Here is a 25,535-nt window from a genome sequence, read left to right on the forward strand (position 1 = left end):
CCCTTTTTATGCTTCAGAAGGTAATTTTGACGAATTTTCGGCCTACTGCGTGCTAACTAAACTTGTTTTAAGCGTTTTTGGTGGCATGAGACGTCGGGAAAACTATATCCCGCTGTTCGCCACTGCATGTAGTTCCGCCTTGTCTTTCACTCATGTTTGTAGTGGGGAAGCGCCAGATTTACAATTGACATGGCATGCTCAAGTGTTTCACACAGAATTCTTTCTTAATCTTGATCTGTAGCTTGGTTTGCGTTCTACAGAGCGGTTTAAAATTCGCATTGTGCGCGGGGCAAGCTTTGTGTGATGCAAAAATTAACATGTGGATAATTTAAACAGATTACTTGTGTTTGCTTTTCCTGCTCATTTTACGTTTTTACGGTAATTTGAGTGACTTCTTTAATCTACTACTTGCACAAAAAAGTGAAAGCCGTTTACAACTCCCTGTAACGCCGAATTGGAGTGCAGCTCCTGAGGAGGAGGAGGGAAGGGTACTGAGGGGAGGGTTGAGCCCTCCTCCTCCTCCTCTTTCCCTCATTCTTTAATATGCTCCGGGGGGGGGTCACCTGACCTCGGGGGAGGGGGTCACGTGACCTCGGAGGGGACGGGGGGTCACGTGACCTTGGGGAGGGGGGCCACGTGACCTCGGGGGGTCACGAGACCTTGGGGGTCACGTGACCTTGGGAGGGATCACGTGACCTTGGGGGTCACGTGACCTCGGGGTGACCTTGAGAGGGGTCACGTGACCTTGGGGGTCACGTGTCCTGGGGGGTCACGTGACCTTGGTGTGACCTTGGTTACGCCGACGGCGACGGCGACGCCGACGCCGCTCAAGCCAGAAATGGGCGCCTAAGAGCTGCGCTCTAAAAAAATTTTTAGCGTTTTCAGTGGTATTCAAAGACGTCTCGCGCCTGTATTTTACCCCAAATACAGTGCCGACTCGTCATTCGGTTGCATTTTCAGTGTCGAAGCGCCAAATACGTCAATACATTGGCGTTGCGTACCCGGGTTTTTCTCTATCGAATTCTGTGTTTCGACTGCAAAAACGGATTAACGCTAATCTATCGCCGGAGCCGAAGGGCCTCATTCGATCAAGAGCCCTGGAAGCAAGTTAACCCGACTTGAATATGCCTGAGCGACGCTAAATCCAAAATTGGGCAAAAAAAAAAACTTTCAGTCCGTAAAAAAAAAAAAAAAAAGAAATAAAAATATCAGTCAGATTCAACTTGACATTATTTGTTCAGGCCCAAATTCAGATGAGGACTGGATCCGATATTTTTCATTCTGGTTTCGATGTTACATTTTTCTAATGGACACTTTATGCACAATATTTAATCCAATTACCGTTTCTTTAGGGTTTCCTTTATCATGTTTCTTGAACAATTGGAAAATACGTAGGGGGTGTAAATTTCTCCGGTTCCCATAAAATACCCGCCGTTTTCGGGACATCCAGAAGCTTCCAATCTTCCGTCAAACTCCGCACCTAACCTGCGAGACGAGGACACGTTTGAGTTCGTTCGCAGCTTTAGCCATCCGCCATATGTCCGCATAATATAAAAACAGTCCATCAAAAAGTTTGCTAGCCGCCAACTTACTTCTGTTCCGTCACGAAGATAAGAACGAACACAAAACAACTTCGAAAGTAATTACTCGCTCTGTGCTTTAGTCACCAATTTATTCAATTACTGTTGCTGACATGCGAACTCTGCTCATACTGCTTTTAACAACGAAACTCTCTCTTTTAGTGATTTGTACATGTCGGTATATACCGAGTGTTTATGAATCACAATATCAACAACCATATTCTGTTTTCTTTAAGCATCTGGAAGGACCCCAGATCATTTGGAGACCAACAGGCTTCAGTTCAGACCAGATTTGGGCGCCAGTCGGCATGGGTTTGGAAACAGAAGACCATCGAAAATTATTTAAATTAATTTGACGCTTTTGAAACTTTCTGGTGAAGACGCCGAGGAACACCTTGTGTGCAAGTCAGTTACGTGAAATTTTCTCCGCTTGTTGCCTTTTCTCTTGGCTGCTGCATTGACAACCTGCTCACTATTTTTAATCGTTGTTTTTAAGGTAATATTTTAAAAGTGAAGTGTTAGTTCACCACCTCATTCTATTTGTCTAAGTTCGCCCGCTCAGCTGACACTAAAATTAGCCCCGCTACACTGCGATTTCTTGCCAGGCACTAAATATAAACACTGAAAAACACCGTTTCCGAAAAAATATGCAACCCCCTAATAATGTCCCCAATTTAAAAAAAAAAATCCGATCGCATAAAACCTTATAAAGACAAAACAGTTATGAGTCACGTAAACATCCGTGCTCGTAAGTCTCGTGTGACGCTACTCATTGAACTGGCTGCCACGCTCCATATGAAGCACGAGTGTCTCAGTGACTCAAAACGTAAGAAGACGTGAGGTCCCATAACATAAAGCAACGTAAGAAACGGTACTGTGTGAAAGGATCTTAACGGTCAAGGGATATTTGACGGCGTTCATTGTATGACACGCTATGGGAACCAGGCTCTAGTAACTCACAGTCTTGCGGTGATTACGGCTGCCATCTCCACCCCTTCGTAGTTGCCGTTTTCCTTAACAAAGCCATACTTATTTCTAGAGCACACGCCTTCTCGAACAGCATACCCTGCGGTGCAAAGCAGAAAAATTATAGTAAGCAGTTTTCTAGAAGTAATGACACCGTCCTTGAAATTAGCATTCAGGCAATAGTCGGCGCACATTATTGGCATAAAAAAACAACTAAGACATGACTGCACTGACTCGTTGAAAAGCATGACAATATGTGCAGAATAATGGGTGACACAATATGCTTTTCATTACTGAAGTGCCGAAATGAACGCCGTTGTTAACGATCGCTTATACTGCGAGTGTGAACACAACCGTCACCGAACATTTAAAGAAAAATGCGTAGACACCTCGCAGGAGGGTTTGGTAAAGTCATCTCCAAACAACCGCTCACAACACAACAAGGGAATGCAAAACGTGTAAAACGTTGAAAATGTTACTCATTGTGGTCAGATGCAACGACAGCCGAACCGTAACTCTCAAATTTTGACATGGCCTTTAAAGTAAAAGGCTCGAGGCACACCTAAGCACTTCTTATGAGTTGTAAATGCGAAAGCACTCACACCGCTCTTCGCTCCCTTCTTTAATCTGCGGCGTACAACGCGCTGACCTTGGGCGTGGAACGGCGGAGCCGCTGTCTCGCGGACACGCAGCGCCAGTGGGTGAGCGATCGTTCAAACTGTCGTGCGCCGAGGAAGGAACAGACAGAAACGTAGTTTCCAGCAGAACGAAACCCTTGGTTTATTCCGTGCGCCGTATATATTGTCACGCGCCGTACAACCGATAAGAGGCGAGCGGACGCGGTGATCAGTGATAACACAACAGTCAGGATGTCACCACCCAAACTAACGCGCGGCGGCCAATGGGAGCCTCGTCGACGCGCACCAGCCAATGGGACCGAAAGGTAAAAGGTGCCATTGGCTATCTTTGCGCGTGGTTTCATTTATGTGCTGTTTTGCATGGTTTCAAAGCTGATGACGTCGGATCGCTCCATGAGACAGTCAATGCTTTCGCAATAAAAGCCACGCCATCATATAGAGCTCTGTATGGGCGCCTCAATAATTGTCCTTTATTTTTGTTTTCTTTCCTTCTTGTCCCACGACAAGCTCTTTGCCATCAAGACCACAAATTCCTTGTCTTTTCTCGTCTTTGACAGGTTAAGAGTTAGGTAGAAGCTCCTCCCACCTCCTTTACTTCAGCCAACACCTCCTAGAGAAGAAGGCCAGAGCGCTCTGAGAGGTTACGTCACAATGGCGGAGGAAGGAAGTCCATGGCGCAACTACGTGAGAATACGCTATCGACGTGAAAACAATGTCCCTTGACAAGCGGCGCGGTGGTGTTCGTTCATGGGCGTTTATCCGACATTAATATACATTTTAAAGGCGCAGTCTCGTACAATTTATTATATATATAATATAAACGTATTATATAACGCACTACCAAGGTTGAGAGTACCAAAATTATATTTATGAGTATTCCCGTAACCGCGGGACTACGTGCAGTTCCGCAGCACCCCACACTTTTCGAAAGGACTGGCTGCGATGCTGCTGATGCCACATGGCTCCGATTCTGGTAAATTTACGTTGTGTGTGAGCTGCTGACTGTCTGAAAAGGAACGCTGAGACATCTCAGAAGGGAAGCAAACCGAAAAGAAATCCAGTCGTTGTCGCAGGGAGCGCACACCAGCAAGAGATGGGTCGACAACGTTAAGCCTTTCGTCGCCGCTGCTCTCGTGTGTGGTACTTTTGAGACTTGTTTCCCGTCGTATTTCTGTCATCACCGTAGTCTCGGGCAGTTTTTTTTGGTGCTCGCTTGATACTACGGCATTTACGTGCATTTGTGAAACAAGTCCTACTACGGTTTGAGTGACGTGTGACAACTAGCCAACGAAGGCTCTGGTCGACTAATCGGCAGACCTCTCTCTCGACAGAGAGAGGCTTCTTGGAGTTCGTATTCAAATGTGTTCGTCACGGATATTGTGGGAAGTATGGATACCATCGACAGGTGAGAAACAACTTATATACGGGCTTTCTTGTTCATGTAGTACGCAAGTAAGATGCTGCAATCGTTTTTTTTTTAATCGCATGATAAATTGCAATTTTGTTCCTTGTCATTATTCGTATGCAGTTGCGTCGACATTTGTAAATATGTGCGCTAATCTAGTTTTCACTGGAAGATGAAAATCAAGCTTGTGTGATTATTGAAAGTGAGTTGTTTGTGGTTCTGTGTTTATTTATACTAAAGTTATTTTATTGCCTTTTCCGCGTTTATACTAGAATCTGAACTGTATTAAGGTGATAGTATTATTATATACAAAACAAGTTATGTTTTGTTCTAAGGCAGCTCGAGCCCATAGGGAGAGGTAAATTAGTAGACTAAGTAGTAAGTTTAGTACCCCTGCCACAGGGAAACGTTAATATATTTTCATTCAGTGATATAAGATTTAATCAGCTCGCGGTCTTGAGTGATTATACGAGCGCCGCAAGCGGATTTGTCAACCCTATAATGTCATTCGATCGAAATTACATTAATTTTGCCATGTGGCCGGGGTATGATGCAAGAATTCAGTGACTGCACGCGATAACGTCGCTTACATGATCGTGAGAAACGCTTGTCTTGCCTTGTCCGCGTTGACTATGTCTACCTGATTTTTAACTGTTCTGTTTTGCTGTTTCAAAATCACTGCGTGTCTCGCCATTTTGTCAAAGTATTTCTGTATAAAATATGCATTCCTACAACAATAATTGCATGACTCAATGTTTTCGACTTAAAACAATCACATTTTTCGATAGACGTCTTGTACGCATACCTCGTGCCATTTCGTACCGATTATTTAGCGGTGTAATATTCTGCTCGTGTAATAAAATGTTTTCTAGACCCGTTGCTATCTGCAGCTTTCATTTTAGCTAATATGACACGCGTATGTGACAAAAACGCGTTACGACGGTCGATCTACGCGCGTTGCATTCGCTTCGACGCGCGCCCCCGATGGCCTTCCTTTGCGACGTCACGAGAAGAGCACTACGGCCTTGTCTTCTAGGAGGTGTTGCTTCAGCAGAGCGAACGCAGGAGAGGAGGTCGCCCCTTTCCAGTGTTCGCTCTGCTCAAGCGGAAATACGGTTTCATCACTTGCCTGATATGAACAGAGTGGAAATCTTGTGGGTCTATGTTAGTATTTATTCTACTTCCCTTATTGTTGAAGCGTTTTGAAACAAACCTGAAAACAATAATTCCTTTGAAGCATTAATCAGTAGCTCTTAACAAACGTACACGCTAGTTCATGGGTTATTGTAGCTGGAAATTTAAACCTCCCTAATATTAAATGGGAAAGCACACAGTCATCCTGCAGTATCTAGCAGGCGTTGAGTGAGTTAACCTTATTTAATAATCTCTTTCAGATAGTTAACGCACCAACGAGAGTGTCAGTTGAAAGGGATTTGGTTCTTGACTTGTATTTTCTTTCTCGAAATTAGGTCGAAAGAGTTGAGGATGTTGAAATATTAGAGAGCATTTCGCACAATAATTTGGTATGTGGTATTTTATCACCTACGAAAACGATAAAAAAAAAAGACAGACGTTTACAACCCCCTGTAATGGCGAATTAGAGCACATCTCTTGAGGATGAAGAGGGGATGGTACGGAGAGACGGGTATGCCCTTCCTCCTCCTCCATACCCTCTCCTCCCTCCTCCTCCCTCTTGCTCCTTCATGTCGTCACTCGTGACGCTCGGGACCCGAGTGACCCTCAAGACGTCACTCGTGAAGGCCTCGTGAAGGTCGTGACATTCACTGTGAAGGTCGGTATTTTCACGTAATCTTTATACTGTGAATGTAAGAGGTCATGATCTTCATGACGAAGGTCATGAAGATCATGATCTTCGTCATGATCTTCACAAGTGACCGTGACGTCACGTTTGACGTCAATATGGGAAACGTCCCATTATGCAACGCGCGGATCACGAGTGACCCGCGCCTTGCATCATGAACGTTCCCATATTGCAACGCGTAGGACCCTCGTGACGTCACACGTGACGTCACGTGTGACGTAATTATGGGAAACGTCCCATAATGCAACGCGCGGGGCACGAGTGAGAGCCGCGCGCTGCATTTTGGTACGTTTCCCATAATGCAACGCGCGGTTACGCCGACGGCGTCGCCGTCGCCGTCACCGTCCCGCGCGTTGCATCATGGGACGTTTTCCATAATGCAATGCGCGGGACCATCGTGACGTCACACGTGACGTCACGTGTGACGTCATTATGGGAAATGTCCCATAATGCAAGGCGTGGTTACGTCGGCGGCTACGACGACGCCGCACACCCTACTGAAAAAAACCATTTGAAATTCAAACGGGTGGCAAACTGGTCGCCCGTTTGAATCAAACCTGTCGATCCGTTTGGATCAAACGTGATTATGGGATACGGGTACCCGTTTGGAAACGGTACCCGTTCGAAACGGTACCCGTTTGATACAGGTGCCCGTTTGATACGGGTGCCGTATGGTACGAGTACCCGTTCGACATGGCACGTGACCACACGTTTGAACGTGCCCTTCGAAATTGCAAAGTATGCGCTAGCCCTAAATGGGTATCGTCTGGGAGGTTGGTTATCTTAAACATATTTAAGACGTCCCGAAACTCATAAACGTATTTATAACATGGAGAAAACACGTAGAACAAATGCACTCGCGTAGGTGCTTGTAAGTGGACAGGAAAACCGACACAAAAGATTGTTTTCAATTCTCCTCGAAGTTTATTACCTCTTCTGTAGACAAGTACAAACGTGCAAGCGATCTGTGAACACTATACAGGTAGACTTTCGGGGAAATTATTCTCCTGGCTGCCGCGCGAATAGGCGCTGCATAATTCTTTAGATAATTTAGAAGAGTACGCGTAGAATAACGGTCAATCGTTGCCAACACGTAGGTTGCAGTGCACTTACCATAACAATAGCGGACTTGAAAGCGGTAATCCGTGATATTTGTCGACACGGTCAAAGCAGGACAACCACACAAACACAAACGAAAGGGAACGGCTCCTTGGAAGTTTCAACACGATGCGGCGCACAAGCTGTCATTTGCCGAACCCAACCAAACCGCGAGAACTTGCGACTTTTTTGAAGAATCGCTCGTTGCCGACATACACGTGGGTCTTTTCGAACACTGATAGCTTTGGTGCACATCCAATAGGTGACATTCACTTGACGTCACTCGCTAGGTTCGCTGCCATCGCCCACCGCGGTCGCCATCTTCGAGGTCTCTTGCTATCGCGAATGCCATCTGGCCGGACCTTTTGAGCGTGGTTTAGCAGTATTTTACAACTTTAAAGGGTCTTTTTGATCGAAACTAGGGGTTATTCTTATACTTTGGTACTTCTGAAGCGTTGTGGGAGTATTTTTTGTGTGTTTTAGTTTGTTTTTGTCGCAATCGGACTTGTTTACCGCGGCCGCGTTGCTCCCTCGGCTCCATGAAGCGCTCCGTGTCGCCCGCCGTGCCGACGGTGGTAGCTCTTGTAAGAACTAATTTTTCTACTCTGGTGCTTTTGCAGCACGGTGTGATTACTCTTTGTTTTGTTTTGCTAGTTTCATTATTGTTTTTCTCTAGCTGATTTTCTGTACTACGGCCGTGTAACCGTGTGGCTCCATCGCCGCTGTGTCGTACATACGTCGTGCCTTCGGTGTTCGTTCCTGTGCAGAAACATACCGTGCGGCTCACAGGGTGCGCAGCTTATAAAAAATGCGGTGCATTTTCATTAGCCCAAGCGATTTAAAAACCGCATGTAAGCGATTTGGCGAGCGGAATGACAAGCGACCCGCTTCGCTGCCGCTCGGTCACTCGCGCGACGAGGCAAACCGCATGAAAGCGACGAGAGGACACGACCAAGGCGAGGAGCGCTAAGTTTTCTAGAAATCCCAAAACCGAGCTACGCGACGAGTGACAGTGAGGGGTGAACCGCATGTAAGCGATTTAGCGAGCGATGAAGACAGCGACGGGAGTCGGCGACGAGCGACGGGGGTCGGCGACGAGCGACGGGGGTCGGCGACGAGCGACGGAGATTTCTCGCGGTCGGTCGTCGCGTCGCTTGGCTTTTGGATTTCTAGAAAGGGTCGCTTATCGCCTTGGTCGCATGCTCCCGTCGCTTTCATGCGGTTTGCCACGTCGCGCGAGTGACCGGTCGACAGCGAAGCGGGTCGTCGTCGCTTGTCTCGTCGCTGTCGCTCGTCTCGTCCCGTCGCTCGCCAAATTGCTTACATGCGGTTCAGCCTTTACACACGGTACTTGGCGGCAACAAGGAAAACGGCCCGCCCCCGAGACCAACTTTCTTCTCTCTTCTGTTCAACGAAGCTTCAACGATAGGAAATTAGCACACACTAACAGCGGACGACCGCGTAGCTATGGTGGCGTACCCAAGCCAGTCAAACCGAGACCTCGAAGATGGCGGATCGATGGTGGCGCTCCCTGGCAAAATCGAACCTGCAGGCTCAGTGAATACCACCTATACGTTGTCGAGAGACATCCCAATAAGACCGCAGGGTTAGGCGACAGATTGAAGCAGGTAGGACGAGCGAACTTCGAGCAGCAACTGACAACAAGCAGACAAAGTAAAAAGCGGCTGCAAGGCGCGCCCTTCCGGATCTCGAGGCTTATCAGCGTGTAGCTCGCGCGCTGCTGTGGGTCACGTGACAGGGGTGACAAGAGAGGAGGGAGGGGGCGAGGTCAAGCCGCTGGGACCACCGGGACAGCCCCTCTCCCTCTCCCCAGGCATTCCAGGGAGATGCGTTTTTGTAGTCCCGAAGAACAAACGCGCGCGCGCGCGCGCGCTCGAACTTTGGAAATGGCGGCGGGGCTGCCAGAAGCTCGGCTTGCGCCCGAGCGAAGAAAGAACTCAGCGCAAGCTCGTAGTTTGAGTGCTGCAACGGCGGGCGTGCTCTCGCAATGCTCGATGTTCTTGCAGCCGCGTGTACGCGTGCTACCTTCGCTGCGTCTTGAATTAAAGTGAAACGGAGTCTAGACGTACATTCTTTCACGCGGTCGCGTCCTCTGCGAGAGAGATTCGAGCTGAATAAGTAAATTGAGGCAACAAAGATGGACAAAGTATTAAAGGTCTGTCAAAAATATCGGCTCACCAACGTCGCGCGTTTACGTAAAAAAAAAAAAAAAAAAAAGGTGTTAGTTTTAGTTGCAGTATAATCGAAAATCAGCGCAATTGAAATATAAATATAATTACTTGCATTACGCGGACGATCTGAAATCGATGAACCGGCGCTCCCAGCCTTCTGAAAAACATCGGCGGAAACGCTAGGCGTGCCCACGCCGCCGATCTGTACGTTCAATATCAAACGGGCTCCGGAGAGCCGTTTGATTAAACCGGTGCAGTTTGCAACATGGTCGCCGGTTTGAGCAAACGTGCGACAACTTTGCCCAAACGAGTCGCCCATTTGCCCAGACGAGCGACCCGTTTGCCAAATAGGTGACCGTTATGGCTCATACGGGGGACCCCTTTGAGCCATACGGGCGTCCCCTTTGACAAACTGGTGACCAGTATGGTTAAACGGTTACCGGTATGGACCCGTTTATTTTCATATGGGCGCCAAATGGTTTTTTTCAGTAGGGCAAGCCGGAAACGGGCGCCTAAAAGCTGCGTTTTAAAAAGAACGACAAAAGAAAGAATACTTTGATACCGGGATTATTGACTCCTTATCTTTTATAATTTTTGAGTTCTCAAGTGCATATCTTGTGCCAAAACCAGATGACAATTTCGTACGGTCTTTTTTTTCAAAAGCTCCTTAATACATTTTTGCCAAAAACGATCCTGAACAGAAAGATCCTCATGAAACAATACGCCAAATGGTGTGCTAAATACTTAGTTATCATATACCGATGTTTAGTAAGAATGGCCACTGCCCCCGCGGGGTGGAAGTTGCCAAAGTAATGCCGGTATGAAAACTGGGTGACTTTAAAATTATCTCCCATATTATCGCCCTGTTTCTTCTCTAAATACTTGTAGTAAAATTTTAGAGCACGTGGTGTTGAAGCAACGTATCGTCATGAATAAAAAAAAATACAATTTACCAGTGTGAAGCATCGATTTTGCAAGGAAGGACCGACAATTACGTAACTAATCGAAGTTGTTCACGAGTTCGCCTTCGTCATTTACAAACCGGGACAGATCGGCCTAATTTATTTAGACTTTTCGAAACCTTTCGATCGCGTATCCCACGAAAGGTTGTTAAACAAACTGCGCACCAATTTAAACAACGATCAAATATCAAACTGGATTCAGGATTATCTGCCTCATCGGCGACCATATGTGCAATTGAACAGCGCACGCACTTCCTGTGCTCATGTTTCTTCAGGTGTCCCGCAGGGGTCAGTGTTCGGGCCATTGTTGTTTTTAATAAATATTAATGACATTTTGACTGGAGTTCTTGCCAAGTTGCGACCCTTTGCAGATGATTGCATTTTTTTTTTATATAAAATTAAGAGTTCCGCCGACTGTGAAACACTATGTTTTTCTCTAGAAAAGATTCATACGCGGTGCGTGTGTGTGTGTAAGCGTTGAAATTTATTTTAAAACCAAGAAAGGGGAGGGGGAAGGAAGACCGGAACAGTGTGGCCACTCCTTCTAATGGGGGCCTGCCAGCCCCGGTCTGAGCTACAAAAGAAAAGGGAAAGAGAGAGAGAGAAGGAAGAAAGAGAAGGAAGGTTTAAACAAGACACACACTGATCAAAAGATATTAAGTGGTGTCTAGTCCAGCACTGTCAGGTCTGCCACCTCAATGGCAGAAGGTCATGTTACCCGGTGCAAAGATTGGCAAATGTCACTTGATCTTACAAAAACTGTGTGTATGTCCATCACTCGAAAACTAGAATCCTATTTACTTTAACTATGCTGTAGGCAGTCATAATCTACGTAGAGTGTCCTCCAACAAGTACCTCGGTATCACCATAACGTCTGACTTGAACTGGAATATATTGGCCAAGTTGTTGCAAGAGCAATAAATAAACTTGAATTTTTGCGCAGGAATTGTAAACATTTATCATGTGATACTAAGTTATTGTTATATAAAACGTTTATTAGACCCATTTTAAAGTACGCTAGCATCTGTCAGGGATCCGCGCACGATTTGTAACATTCCATGATTTAGAAAGAGTTCAGAGGCTTGCAGTGTGTTTTATTTATAATATGTATTCTTCCTATGTATCGCCCATAGACTTGTGTTCTAGAGCAGAACTCGAAACGTTACAGAAAAGAAGGAAACAAATCGGCTGAAATTGCTTTATTTAATTGCTAACAATGACCTGGGAATAAACAAAAATCAATACATTGAAGTTTTTTCCCCCAAAGTAAACAGATATTCACCATCAGAAGATACTCAAACCATATAGTTATAAAAATGATTTATTTTTTTTATTTCCTAGAACAGTAATTGACTGGAATAACCTGCCACTCAATGTCGTTAATGCAGCCTCATATTTTGTTTTTGCAATGTTCTTCGCCAATGAGTGCACCATGAAATATTTGTATTTATGTGTTTTCTACTCCTGCCGCGATCTCGAAAAAGGTTAGCAGTATGAATAAACAAGCAAAAGAGGTGGGAGGAGCTTTCACCTCACTCTTTACCTGTAACCGAATATAGACCATATTTTTGTGACGAACGCCATGTTAAAATATGACATAGTTGGGTTGGGCGACAAAACGTAAAGTCAATAGTTTAAGCATTATTACAATAAAAAAGTAAAGCCAAAAAGTAGACCTCCTGGCACGCTTCCCTTGAATTATGGCGTCTTCATCGGCAAATAAATTCATCTGCCCTTTTGCCCAAACGCAGCTATACGTCTGAATTAAACATCGCGGCCGCCACGGAAAACGGTCTGTAGGCAAACTTTGCGAGATATGTTCCTGTCTATTTCGTTTGGTCGGTATCTCGATGAGGCAGCAGAAAGTCAGTTATGGCAGCTCATGTTTGGCGTGCGGGAAAAGCGTCTATACTCTTCTTCTAAAACTCCAATCAGGGTTTCGTGGAAGGTGCAGTCTTGAGGTCGCACATTTGAACTTCGTGAGTAAATTCACTCCCACATAACTGCCACTGGTGCCACCATTCCCCATTCGCAATTTTCCCCTTATGAAAACTGCAGACGAGGAGGTCGCGCCCACAAAAAGCAAAGCTCCGCCCGCACAGAACAATGACGGTCACGGCCGGACTGGAAGCGCGCGATCTCTTTCTCTTCTTACGGCCTTTGCAATTGGGGCAATCGCCACCTCCCGCCGAAATTCGCGGGGGGCGCTGTCACCTCACCCCTGGGCTACCCTTTGCCGTTTGCACAGAGCGCGTCTGACAGTGTATCCCAGCGCTGTCGCAACTTGCGGCCGAGATTTTGATAGCCTTTGACATCTGATCCTTACGTTTAGACCCTCAGACACTATCTAATGCGCTTTTGATGAGCCAAAACGCTGAATACTTGACGCACATCTCCGAGAGATTCGGGAGTAAAAAGTAGTAAGTAGATACAGGAAATGCAAATGCAGAAAAACTATACTCGTCTTTACCTCCAGGACTTTTATTGCCACTCAAGAACAGGAGGAGACGGACACCTTCTACGTGGAGGAACTTTAAATAATAAATAATTCGTGCACTCTCGTGAAATGTGAGCAGGCCCAATCTATTTATTGCCGTGGTCTGCATCATCATTTCATAGGCCGCACACACGGTGGCCGCACATGAAGTCGGTCAGCTGCTCTAGACGAGGGTAGTCTGTACAATTTTCGCACAGTGCATATTACAGCCTAAAGTGCTTCCTCGAGGGCTTGTGCACATATCCAGCTGATTTTTCGTTTCTGTCCGTGACCGTCTTTGCATGGTTAATCAGAAGTATTCTGAGGAACCGTGGCCAAAACAACAACCTACGAAGCTCGAACACCGGCGCACAACAGCTCGAAGGGACTCTCCGAGTGTTGTGAAGTGGGGTGAGGTGGTTGCGCCCCTGGCGGCAAGCAAGTGAATTACATACGGAGAAATCAAAGTCAAAGTCAAATTGGACGTTTGAGTGATTTATACAGCGTAAGGTTGGTCTGCCAGTAGGGGCGACACTGGTTTACACTGTAGATGAGCAATTTAGCCAGTGCAGTACAACCGCTAGCCTGGGGTCTTTAACGTGCACCACGCAGTAGTGATACACGACCGCACGCCGGTACGATGCTCATCCAGATCGAAACGGGCAGGGGTGGGGCTCGAACCCAGGATCCCTGGGTTCTGCAGCGCGAGCTTTCGCTCCACGCGCGTCGAGCTGGGTGTGCGCTTCAGCCCACTCGGCCACCGATCCCCCTACATACGGAGAAAAAATGCCATTGACTCCCAGGTGATTGCAAAGGCCGTAAGAAGAGAAAGAGAGCGCGCGCTTCCAGTACGGCCGTGTGACGGTGTGCCAGTGGTCCCCTTCTGGTAAACCGCTGCTCGGAGACAAGTGATAACCACCATCGTTCTGAAAATTCCATTCAATAGACGAGTACACATCATATAGGGTGTCTACCATGGATCTTGGCACTGTAAAAAAAGCCGGAAATAAAGGCGCCTGAACACAGAAAGCTCAAACTTTCAGCGAATGTACATTTAGGTGATGCATTTTGACTAACAAAACCCTGAAGCGTGATCACGATATCCCACACCCCGCGTTTCTTAACTTGTCTGTGACAACACTGACTATTGCTCGAATCCGTCTTCATAATAATGAGATACAGACACGTAGAACTCACCATAAACGTCGCCTTGACTCTTGCGAGTGTCTGATCCCTTTATATTGAACCTAAACGAATGTTAGGAAGAAAACGTTAGATTCTGTACATTTACACTAACGAAACTGGATGCGAATAATCCCACACCAAAGTTTCCGAGCAGCGGCTGCAAACGTTTTCGCTAAATCAAAAAGAAACACAACAATAGAGACATCAGTTTCTGAGTGGTTAGAGCAAAACATAGCACGGGCTTGCCTTGGCAATTGACGGCCTTGTCAATAACGCAGTACATTGGAGAGTCAGATGCAGACAAAGAATGACGTCCTCATAACTGATCTTTTATGTGCGTGCGTGCGTGCGTGCGTCCGTGCGTGCGCGCGCGCGTGTGTGTGTTAGGGTGACTTTTTTCTCAAGGTAGAAAACGGGACATCCCAGAGAGGGGGGAGGGGGGGGGGGGGAGGCCTACTGAAAAAAACCATTTGAAATTCAAACGGGTGGCAAACTGGTCGCCCGTTTGAATCAAACCTGTCGATCCGTTTGGATCAAACGTGATTATGGGATACGGGTACCCGTTTGGAAACGGTACCCGTTCGAAGCGGTACCCGTTTGATACAGGTGCCCGTTTGATCCGGGTGCCGTATGGTACGAGTACCCGTTCGACATGGCACGTGACCACACGTTTGAACGTGCCCTTCGAAATGGCAAATTATGCGCTAGCCCTAAATGGGTATCGTCTAGGAGGTTGGTTATCTTAAACATATTTAAGACGTCCCGAAACTCATAAACGTATTTATAACATGGAGAAAACACGTAGAACAAATGCACTCGCGTAGGTGCTTGTAAGTGGACAGGAAAACCGACACAAAAGATTGTTTTCAATTCTCCTCGAAGTTTATTACCTCTTCTGTAGACAAGTACAAACGTGCAAGCGATCTGTGAACACTATACAGGTAGACTTTCGGGGAAATTATTCTCCTGGCTGCCGCGCGAATAGGCGCTGCATAATTCTTTAGATAATTTAGAAGAGTACGCGTAGAATAACGGTCAATCGTTGCCAACACGTAGGTTGCAGTGCACTTACCATAACAATAGCGGACTTGAAAGAGGTAATCCGTGATATTTGTCGACACGGTCAAAGCAGGACAACCACACAAACACAAACGAGAGGGAACGGCTCCTTGGAAGTTTCAACACGATGCGGCGCACAAGCTGTCATTTGCCGAACCCAACCAAACCGCGAGAATTTGCGACTTCTTTGAAGAATCGCTCGTTGCCGACATACACGTGGGTCTTTTCGAACACTGATAGCTTTGGTGCACATCCAATACGTTGTCGAGAGACATCCCAATAAGACCGCAAGGTTAGGCGACAGATTGAAGCAGGTAGGCCGAGCGAACTTCGAGCAGCAACTGACAACAAGCAGACAAAGAAAAAAGCGGCTGCAAGGCGCGCCCTCCCGGATCTCGATGCTTATCAGCGTGTAGCTCGCGCGCTGCTGTGGGTCACGTGACAGGGGTGACAAGAGAGGAGGGAGGGGGCGAGGTCAAGGCGCTGGGACCACCGGGGCAGCCCCTCTCCCTCTCCCCAGGCATTCCAGGGAGATGCGTTTTTGTAGTCCCGAAGAACAAACGCGCGCGCGCGCGCGCGCTCGAACTTTGGAAATTGCGGCGGGGCTGCCAGAAGCTCGGCTTGCGCCCGAGCGAAGGAAGAACTCAGCGCAAGCTCGTAGTTTGAGTGCTGCAACGGCGGGCGTGCTCTCGCAATGCTCGATGTTCTTGCAGCCGTGTGTACGCGTGCTACCTGCGCTGCGTCTTGAATTAAAGTGAAACGGAGTCTAGACGTACATTCTTTCACGCGGTCGCGTCTTCTGCGAGAGAGATTCCAGCTGAATAAGTAAATTGAGGCAACAAAGATGGACAAAGTATTAAAGGTCTGTCAAAAATGTCGGCTCACCAACGTCGCGCGTTTACGTAAAAAAAAAAAAAAGGTGTTAGTTTTAGTTGCAGTATAATCGAAAATCAGCGAAATTGAAATATAAATATAATTACTTGCATTACGCGGACGATCTGAAATCGATGAACCGGCGCTCCCAGCCTTCCGGAAAACATTGGCTGCCACGGCTAAAACGCTAGGCGTGCCCACGCCGCCGATCTGTACGTTCAATATCAAACGGGCTCCGGAGAGCCGTTTGATTAAACCGGTGCAGTTTGCAACATGGTCGCCGGTTTCAGCAAACGTGCGACAACTTTGCCCAAACGAGTCGCCCATTTGCCCAGACGAGCGACCCGTTTGCCAAATAGGTGACCGTTATGGCTCATACGGGGGACCCCTTTGAGCCATACGGGCGACCCCTTTGACAGACTGGTGACCAGTATGGTTAAACGGTTACCGGTATGGACCCGTTTATTTTCATATGGGCGCCAAATGGTTTTTTTCAGTAGGGGGGTGCGGGCGGGAGTCTTCCACAAGTGATCTAATCCAGTACCGTTGCTCCATCCTTCGGCCGTGATTTTGGGGCACGCCATGGGCGCTCGCAAGTAACGATAACTGTGTTCACGGCACTCATTGGCCACGAACGCGACTTTAAATATTCGTCGACGGATTGAATGTCAACGAGCGCAGACGTCCAGTGCCTCGCAGTGCTCGTCTCCAGTGCATGCGTGTGAACTCTGTTCGGATAACGTGCTTGGGGACAACGGAAGTATCGGAGTGAAAAGGTGGCAAGCTTTCGAATGAAATAAGGTAAGAAATAGACCACTATATTTTCACATTTTCGTGCCGAAAAGCAAGCTTTTGGCTTCCAACGCTCATGAACTTGTTTTCGTTTGGCGTATACTAAACAAAATGGGATTAGTAAAATCCCAATTTATGACAGCCCAGAATTAATTTTATGGCCAGTTTAGCCGGGGTCGCACTGCTCATACATCATACAACAGAGAGTCTGCAGATACGAATCACCGCAGTATTCGTGGTTCGAATGCCGCGTGCCAAGTTTCTTCTTCAACTCATTGCCATGCGGCATTCGAAGCACGGATATCGCGCTGACTCGCCTTCAAAGCTGTGTGAGGACTGTCTTTTATACGTAACGCTGGTTCACACATTTGCAACGCTTGCGTTTGCATGCAACCGAAACAATTGTAATGACCAAAACACCGCAAGAACCCTCATGGATAGCTTCGCGAGGCTACCGCTTGCCTCGCTTGCCACGCTGTGTACAGCTAACACCTGTCCCGGTAACTTAGTCGTTACTGTCGTTTCGGTTGCATGCGAACGCAGCCAACGTAGATGTGTGAAGCAGCCTTAAGCAGTGTGGCCCCGGCTCTTAACGCACCTCAGCTCTGAACACTCTGAGCGGAAGCTCGCGCTGCAGAACCCAGGGATCCTGGGTTCAATCCCCACCCCTGCCGTTTTGAACAGGATGGCCATCGTACCGGCATGCCGTCGTGTGTCATTACTGCGTAAAGGGGCGGTGCAACAATTTTATGATTAAAAGAATTTGCATCTCGTCATTTTTACGTTGTTTATCGTGTCCCAGAGGATAGAGAAAACACTTCCTTTATTAAAAATATCGCGATTCCGCTGCATAATCGCAAAGCAAAAGTCGAGCTTTTTCCCCCACCTGCAGCCCCAAGTGGCAGCCGAAGGAACTACGGCGGAAAGATTACGTGACCTCGCTCGGCTCTAAGCTGCAGCATAGCGCCCGCTAATCTACGCAGAGAGAGGGAGGCGAAGCATCCTCCGAGATAGCACACGGGAACCTGCACGGCACTCCGAATGACGTCACTGGGAGTGCGACCAGGTGTGACCCTGAAGACTGGGAGTGAGTTGAGGGGTGCCCGAAATACCAATCTTTATCTTTTTTTTACGAAAAAACTAGGACACGCAGGCGAAATCGGTTTTCTGTTCTTTACTTCAGAAGTGCCAGGGGGCAACTTCCAGAAATCTTTGACCGAAGTCCGAAAATCGTTGCACCGCCCCTTTAAAGGGGTGGTCAACCCAAATTTGGATTTCAAAAAAACAATGCAGGAGATGTAGGCGGGACGCTACAACCCCTACAACACTACTCGCAAGGCGAGTAGTGTTGTAGGGGTTGTAGGGGTTGGAAAAATAGGTCGAGATTGAACCAGGCCGACGAAACGCGTGACCGTGAAGATACCTAGTTTCCTGATAAGTGTAATAACGAAAACGGCTTGACATAACAAAAATAACAATTTAATTAAACGTTTCGCCTCCCATGCGGGAGGCATCTTCAGTAGAGCACAGAGCGAGTGAGAGTCGCACACAAAAAGTTCGGCTATTTAGGCATAAAGTTTGCGTACACCTCCGGCAGGGGGCCACGGTTCTTGTTTACCAGCGATGAATCACTTCCGCGTTTGTCCTTCTGGATAAACCAAGATTCCAGCAGCTTCCTCGGTCCCCACCTTTGATCCCTCGCCAAGGTCGATGCCTTGTCAAAGTCAAATTGATGTCCTGACGTCCATGTGTGGTCGACGAGTTCGGACTTGAAGCGGGTGGCGTTCGTGGTATTGGCGGCATCCCGTGCGTGTTCTTTTAGTCTTGTTTTTCTTTTTCGTCCCGTTTCTCCAATGTAGGAAGCGTCACATTCCTTGCACTGCACCTGGTAGATCACGCCCCTTTCTGCCTCTGGCGGGGTCGGGTCTTTTGGCTTGGAGATAACATTGGCAATTGTTCTGTAGGGTTTGTATACAGTTCGTACCCCTAACGGCCTAAGGGCGCGTCCCAATGCCTCCGAAATCCCCTTAACGTACGGGATGCACACGACGTCACGTGTTCGTTCGGCTCGATCCGGGCGCCGACGGGACATTTGTTTCTTAACGCGATTGATAAATCGGTCGGGGTAGTTACGTTTCTTCAAAGCCTCCCGCACATGGCTAAGTTCTTGATTGCTAAGTGTTGAGTTAGATGGGACTGTTTCTGAACGATGAAGTAACGATCTTACAACTGAGCTTTTGTGTTGAGTAGGGTGATGAGAGTGGTAGTCAAGAAAGTTTTGTGTGTCACATGGTTTACGATATACGGATGTCTCCATCTTAAAGAAAGGTTCACTAGTTCTATGGACACGTACATCTAAAAAGTGCAAGGAATGTGACGCTTCCTACATTGGAGAAACGGGACGAAAAAGAAAAACAAGACTAAAAGAACACGCACGGGATGCCGCCAATACCACGAACGCCACCCGCTTCAAGTCCGAACTCGTCGACCACACATGGACGTCAGGACATCAATTTGACTTTGACAAGGCATCGACCTTGGCGAGGGATCAAAGGTGGGGACCGAGGAAGCTGCTGGAATCTTGGTTTATCCAGAAGGACAAACGCGGAAGTGATTCATCGCTGGTAAACAAGAACCGTGGCCCCCTGCCGGAGGTGTACGCAAACTTTATGCCTAAATAGCCGAACTTTTTGTGTGCGACTCTCACTCGCTCTGTGCTCTACTGAAGATGCCTCCCGCATGGGAGGCGAAACGTTTAATTAAATTGTTATTTTTGTTATGTCAAGCCGTTTTCGTTATTACACTTATCATGTCTTCGCCCGGCTTCTGGAGTATTTTTGCATACCTAGTTTCCGCCTCTCTTCGCTTCGCTCCCTCAAGGCCGCGAGGCGGAGAAGACGCGAGGCCGTTCCCTCTTGTTCTCGGAGAAACATGACGTAGACATTTCTGCCAAATGCACCTCCTTTTCTTGAAAAATACGGTCATCCGTTCGAGATATTGCTGTATGAGTGATGTTTTGGTGTTTGTAGCACCCCGTTGCACACTTTTGCCGCGTGTTTTGTGGAATCCAGATCTCGGCTCAGCATCCCTTTAAAGGGAAACGGAAATAAGGGAGGCGGCGGAAGCATGCGAACATACGCCAGAGTGCGTGCCATATCGGCGGAACGAGTTGAGCGGTGGCTTTCCTTCACGGCGCTGGATGCTTTGCTCTTCGCGTAATCGATCACGGCGAATAGTGGCGTGGTGGCTCGGGGAATACAAACGCGCAACTATGGTCCCCCTTTGGGGGAACATATCGAGAAACTCTACCCTAGTCGTCACAGACTTCAAGAGGTTATAAGACACACGGTGTCTCACCGTGCGTTTTATACCCTCTTAAAGTTTTTGACTAGGGGGACCACCCGTCCCGCGACTCGCGGGACTGTCCCGCATTGAGGGCTCGTGTCTCGCGTCCCGCGAGAGGTTCACAAATCTTCAAAATGTCCCGCATTTCAGGCTGTAGTAAAATTCACTCTGCAACTCATGGTGCTGCCGAACAAATAGGGCTCGGGGAAGCGCGGAGCTCGCTGGTAATCGTGTGAATCGCAATGGTACACCATTCTCTATCCAAGCTTTGCGGGAAGCGACCGTCGCTCATGCAGGAGAATTGATGCGCATGCTTCATTTTCCCTTTCCCTTGGTGGCTAAATATTTTAAGAAAAATCGCTCGCCAAAAGTTTCAGTATAAAATATTGTGCCAATGCAAAAAGCTTGCTTTGGATTTTTGATTTAGTGAAGACAGCCACACAAGGGAAAAAGCCGACAACTTGCAACGGTCGAAAAAGAACATAATGCTAAAAGTGTGTGTAGGACTATGTTGATAAAAACAAGCGTTGACAAAAAAAAAATAACCCGAAAAAACATTTACTGTTTATTTCCATCTGATGCAATGACTTCTGCTACAGCCGATTTTTGTTTTCAACTTCGACACAGTTAATGGTACATTTGTCATAAAGAAATATATCACTGGGAGTGAAAATTAACCGAGCTTAATTGTTGCAATAAATTTCCTCTAACCTCCCCCCCCCCCCCCCCCCCCCCTCATCGCCTCGCGTGTCCCGCATTTCGCTATTTTTGACAGGGGTGAAAAGAATTATAATTGGAGAGAAGAAACAAAAACTATTAAGAAGAAACCGTCTCTCACCTACGCGTTCTACTCGAGGCATAAGTTATAACAGGTTCCAAGCCAATTATATTAGTTCAAAATTGAACTTACAATTTCAAAATAATTAAATTCGTTTTAATTGCTTCTAGCTTTTATCCTTTAGCCTTTAACCTTTAGCTCAGCCGCAATGGGCGTCTGATGTCTTCGCTGTAGATGAAACGTTTAGCCAGCGCAGTACGACCGCTTGCCTGTCCTTTTTGAAGCTATTCACGCTGTACAAATAGCCGACAGCACGCAAGTGCGATGCTCATCCAGAGGGAAACAGGCTTCGCAGCGCGAGTTTATCGAATAACAGAATCATACTTACTGGGTGAGAAAGAGGACCACGTCAGCAGCGGCATGTTGTTTCACACGCTTTATTACCCCCGGCGTCGACATCAGAAGGCTGGCTTCCATTGCAGGCACCTTTCGCGGTTGCTCCTTTCGTATAAGTCTCTCGATAGATCGTGGTGCCTGTAAAAACATCAAACACATGTACAAAAAAAAAAAAAATACACTGCCATGAATATGTAGAAAAAAAAAACTTCAGTTAAAACTTTTTTTTTTTTTAAGCAAAAGCTTTATTTGTTTTATTTCGCGAAAAGACGGCGGCGTTGTGCCCGAAAGGTAGCACGCGCCGCTCAATTGTATTGTCACGAATGCCAAATGATGAGGCAGCGAAAAACTAAGGAAACTAAACTTTTCAATGGGCGAACTTGTGCCCAAAACAAACAAGAAGGTTAGCGTCGCAGGCGTCGATGTCAGCGAAACAGCAGAATCGAGCGCTGGGGCGAGACTATCTCCGGCTCGCCAAGCTGAGTCCCTTATGTACTCTTGTGGGTTTCTGGAGGATTCAGCATAGAACGTTCGGCGCGTAGAACATTCGTAACTCGATCAGACGACAAGGTTCTCGAACTTCCGAGAACGCTGACTTGAAAGGACAAATAAAAGACGCGTCGCTCCTAGGAATCAACCGCATGAAAGCCAAGCTCGGTAACCACTCAGTCACGAACGCGGTCGCTTGGCGACGCACGTGGCATTACTCCCCCCGTTAAAAAGAGCGTCGTCTTGACGTAGCTTGCCGTGAAATGAAGTAGCAATACAAGCGAAAATAACAGTCCTATCGACACAGACACCCCAATACAAGCAAAAACACAGTCCTATCGAGCGTAGTACAAAAACGCAGTTCACAGTCCTATCGATACTTGAGGCGCACGACGTGGACGACTTCCGGTCGGGGAGGGCGGTGTGATGAAGTCCGTGCTCCTTCGGGCATTGCCTCGTAGTTCAGATCCCCGAGTCGGCGAAGCCCTTGTTGGGTCCCAAGTAGCGCTTCAGGAGTTACTCGCTTAGACCGCGTCGTCGTATCGGGGTCCAGACCCACACACGGTCTCCGGGCTTGAAGCGAACGTCGATCCGCGAAGGTTGTACCGGGTAACGTCGACACGTTGTTGATCTGGGATCCGCAGTCGGGCGAGCTAGCAAACTTCTTCAGCTTCAGCACCTGGCCGTCATGGCTCCCGTCATCAGCTAGTTCGTGGGGCAGCATCGCGTCGAGCATGGTCGTTACTTTTCGGCCATGCACCAGCTGAAACGATGTTACTTCTGTGGTATTTTGCACCGCTGTGTTGTAGACAAACGTGGCGTAGGGTAACACCTCATGCCACGTCTTGTACTCTACGTCGACATGTAGGGTGTCAGGTGTCTGAAGTCACCACGCTCGATATAAAATGAACCGTAAAAATCGGCGCCCGCATGAAGCAATCTGATGTTTTCGTCAAGTATGTATTTCACAGGTCGAGTTTTTCTTGTAAAATTACAAAGCGTAACTCTCTTCCTGTAAAAAGCGCCAAAAAAACTTGCCCGGGTCAGCGGCGGATGGCGACGCAGACAACCGAGTCGCGTTGCAGGGTGCGTTTGGAGCGCGTATTGATGGATGGCGTCGGGGGCAGCGTCCGAAGGTGAAGCCGACCAGTGAAAGAAGCAGACGACACACAGACGAAATTCGTCGGCAGCAAAAGCGCCATCGTTATGCAAACACCTTTTTTTTTTTACTTCAAGTTTTCCTTTTATTGTACACATTATTTTTAAGCCGAAGGTGCTTAAAAAAGATTGATCGTTTTAATAAACCACGGCGGTTACGAGCAGTCTCAATTAGAGTTCCTGTATAGGCTCCCTACGGGAGCCAGAGTTGCGCGTTCACGTGATGAGCCGGATCAAGTGCCGTGCAGGAACGTAGACGTTGGCGCGCCCCGCCGAACGTTCCCCTGCATTTAAGCGCGCCGCGCGCCTCGAACGCGCGGCGCTGCTATTCGCCGAATTCAGTCCCGTGAGGAGCCGGATCAACATGCCATGCAGGAAAGCAGGCGCTACGGGTATGAACGCGCAACTCTGGCATCCGTAGGGAGCCTATACACCTTTTCCGCGTAGTCGTCGCCATCTTGCGTGTTGCAGCGACAGCCGCGCCGTCTGGCTTACGGTGGTTGTGCGCCCATTTTGGTATGCGGAGAGCAGCGTTGTTCATAGCTCCCGCGTTGTTCCCATTGACCCCGTGCATCGTATCTTCATTGTTTTCCCTTTAGTGAGTTCTTAATTTGTTTGTTATTGAAAGTGTAAATTATTCTTGTGTTCTGGCGTGTTTATTCGCCTTCAAGGCGCCCGTTGTTGTGCCGACAGCGCCGAGAGGTTCGTCGCTAGCGTCGCCGGTAATCAAAATCGGAGGCATGTTCACTTTCCCTGAGGATGTTTACCAGTGTTTACTCTTCGCGTGTTGTTGTTCGTGAAGAATGACAGCCTTCTGCGAATGACTAACGGAGGGTTTCTATGCGCGAGCGAGGGCGACCCTGGGCACAGAAGTATCATCGTTTAATCGTAGAAATACTCACAATGGGAGTTGGCGACGCGGGCCGAGCGGATTATTGTTATGGTGCACCGCCGAGGTACAATCGCTAGTTACCGGGATATCTCTACTTCGTATGACGCCCAGATGCGTCGAAACTAGTCAGGAGATGGGGGTGAAAAAGGGGGGGGGGGGGGGCGACGACGATTTTGCGCCCTCTTTTCGTATTGTTTCCATTAACGTATTTTAACGGGCGTCGCTACGGAGCAACACAGAAAATTATAGTGCACATCCTCGTAGGAATGAACAGAATGAAAAACAAAACTTGAGTACCCAATAACAATCATTACACCCAGGGTCTTATATTTGAACCACAAGCTGCAAAATTCGCTCTACATTTGACTTGTCGAGGCCTATTACTGCACTTGTACATGTCCGTTTCTATTTTGCAAATTTGTTTTTTTATGTGCTGATATTGCATCGCTTCCCCGCTGATATCAGCGGGGAAGCGATGCAAAGTGTACACGTTACAGCCGCATTCGCTTTGCGACTTCTTGTGTTCGGTGCACAATTTGTCGCGCGCTATCTTCCGTTTTCGGAAATTGCTGCTGCAGCCAACGACTGCGCAGTGGCAGCCCGATGACCAAATATGCGCGGACATGATACATCGACGTATTAACCCACCTTATTACAACTCACTTGGCTGTCAAGGGCTTCAAAACCCATTTAACGCGCACCACTTCAGCATCTTGTCAGCCGGCTAGGCCTGCTCCCGCATACCGGAAGTGTTAGAACCGGAAGAACTATTCCCGCTGTGCGCCGAGTCGCCGAGTCGAGGCTACGCACGTTACGCCCTGGGTTGAGGTTAGACGGAAAAGGTTTATAGACGCTTTACACACGCGCCAGATTACAGACGCCATTGCCGACCTTCTATTGTCTTACCGAGATATCAAACCACTGAAGCGGGCTTTCGCGAACCTCCACAAAGGCAAAGGCTGGGGAAAAAGACACCGTCGTATCTAAAATGCCAGTAACCTGTCCTCCTGTGGTAATGATGGAGCAGAGTGAAAAATATAAGCGAAAACAAAAAGTGAAGGACGGTTATGGCGGCGCCCATGCACAGCTGCTGTAAAGCGTCCATACAGGAACTCTAGTTTCGATTAGGAAGTAGCGCCATCTATCAACACGAGCGCCAAACGCGCCCCGCCACTCGACTTGGTCGTATGCGTCGCCGCCCGCCGTTGACCCTGGCAAGTTTCTTGGCCCTATTTTTTACAGAAAGAGAACCACACTTTTGAATTTTCCAAAAAAAAAACAAAAAAAAAAACGACCCGTGAAATACACCTTCGACGAAAAGTTTAGATTGCTCCGTACAAAGGGCAATTTTTACTGCCTCTTTTAGATGGAGCCTGGTGACTTCAGTCACCCTATACATGGAGATCATGTTGGCGATAGTTTTGTTTAG

The 25,535-nt window shown here is 47.7% G+C and overlaps 1 pseudogene; it reads right to left on the reverse strand.

Annotated features, from left to right (window-relative positions):
* The window catches only part of LOC121832940, a 142,042-nt pseudogene that overhangs the window by 43,647 nt on the left and 72,860 nt on the right, over nt 1-25,535 (reverse strand).

Source organism: Ixodes scapularis, unplaced genomic scaffold (assembly GCF_016920785.2).
Source record: "Ixodes scapularis isolate PalLabHiFi unplaced genomic scaffold, ASM1692078v2 PGA_scaffold4__175_contigs__length_147842914, whole genome shotgun sequence".
Classification (NCBI taxonomy): Eukaryota; Metazoa; Arthropoda; class Arachnida; order Ixodida; family Ixodidae; genus Ixodes; species Ixodes scapularis.